A 1709-nucleotide genomic window follows, 5' to 3' on the forward strand; every position below is an offset into this window, starting at 1 on the left:
ACATTTTCCCCAGGATTTGGTTCATTAGATTTACATTTCTTGCATAAAGCCACAGGTTACCATCATTAATCTGTCTATCTCTGTCAGGTGGGTGACACTTCACTCCCCCACTCTTCACCACTTCAGAGCAGACCTGACATCTGATCCGTTCGTTTTCGGGCTGGGAGGTCATCTTAATGATGACTCTGACCGTCACCCCCATGAAAAGCTGAGGTCACCGTAGTGATGTGCCTCAAGGGGGTGGGAAAAGTGAGACCTTCATTAGCAGAGTGGAGCTGATGCCCCTTTCAGGAAACCATACAGCCCTCTTTACCACCAGTGGGGCTTATTTGGGGTAATTGCGTAGTGTGGCAGGGAGAGCGCGGGGGGTGGGTTTGCTTAAGGATGGATAGATGGTGGCACACACACACACACACACACACACACACACACAGTTACAGCATACACAGTTCTCATTTCAGATTACACAGAGGAAGATGATGAGCGTTTTAAAAGCTGTCTCTGGGAATACACATTGTAGAAACACGCTATTAGCCACGGTATTTTCCATCCAGGAATGAGAGAATGGACACAGACGCAGGTACGGATAAGCACACGCATCTGACAGAGCTGCTCAGAGGAAATACTTTGGCGGTTGAGATTCAGCCCTAACCCATTTGGCAGACGCTCTTATCCAGAGCGACGTACAGTTGATTAGACTAAGCAGGAGGCAATCCTCCCCTGGAGCAATGCAGGGTTAAGGGCCTTGCACAAGGGCCCAATGGCTGTGCGGATCTTATTGTGGCTAAACCGGGATTAGAACCACTGACCTTGCGGGTCCCAGTAATTTACCTTACCCACTACACTACCGCCCCTGCCTATCTCCCAACACTACCACAGACAAAACACACACACACACACACACATACACACACACACACACACACACACACACACACACACACACACACACACACACACACACACACACACACACACACACATACACACACACACACACACACTGCTTAAACCCTTGTTTTTGAGATTATCCCATTCATTCTTGGCTGTGGTATTGGGAGTGCAAAATAAAAGTTGTGGTGTGCATTTGCTTTACTTGTTATAGGGGGGGTCCTGCTTTAGGAGCCACATATTTATTGTACATACTTATTGATCACTCAAAATAAATGAACATAAGATGACATTCCCGAGTAGCATTCATTTGGCACAAGAAACAAAAATGCAAACCAGAATGTGTACTGTATATATTGTTATACAGATGAGGTCTTGCTAATTTGAGTTCCTTAGTCTTTTTAGTTCTGTAATAATATGGAATTTGGTAAATAATTTTAATTTAAATCCTAGATTGGAAATACCATGGCAAACAAAGTAGTCACTCTCCCGTTTGACTTTGGGCTTGATAAATATTAATAAATTGATAAATATAAATGCCTGTATTATTAATATGTTTATTAGAACATGGTGTCATTTTACTCATTGAAAATGAGGTGAGACAGGTCTGAGGGGTGTTATGCATCATATCGCTTAGAGCCGGGGGGTAATTATAATCATTAATAACAGGAGCTCCCTGCAGATGCCAACCTGAAATCAATCCTCAGCTCAGACATCAGTCCACCGCAAGATTAATGGCACTAATGGGCTTCCATAAATGCCCATGATGCATCTGGAGCAGTGATTCCATACATGGAAAAACGGGACTGGTTTGAAGT

The sequence above is a fragment of the Conger conger genome, chromosome 12, assembly GCF_963514075.1.
Source record: "Conger conger chromosome 12, fConCon1.1, whole genome shotgun sequence".
NCBI classification, from domain to species: domain Eukaryota; kingdom Metazoa; phylum Chordata; class Actinopteri; order Anguilliformes; family Congridae; genus Conger; species Conger conger.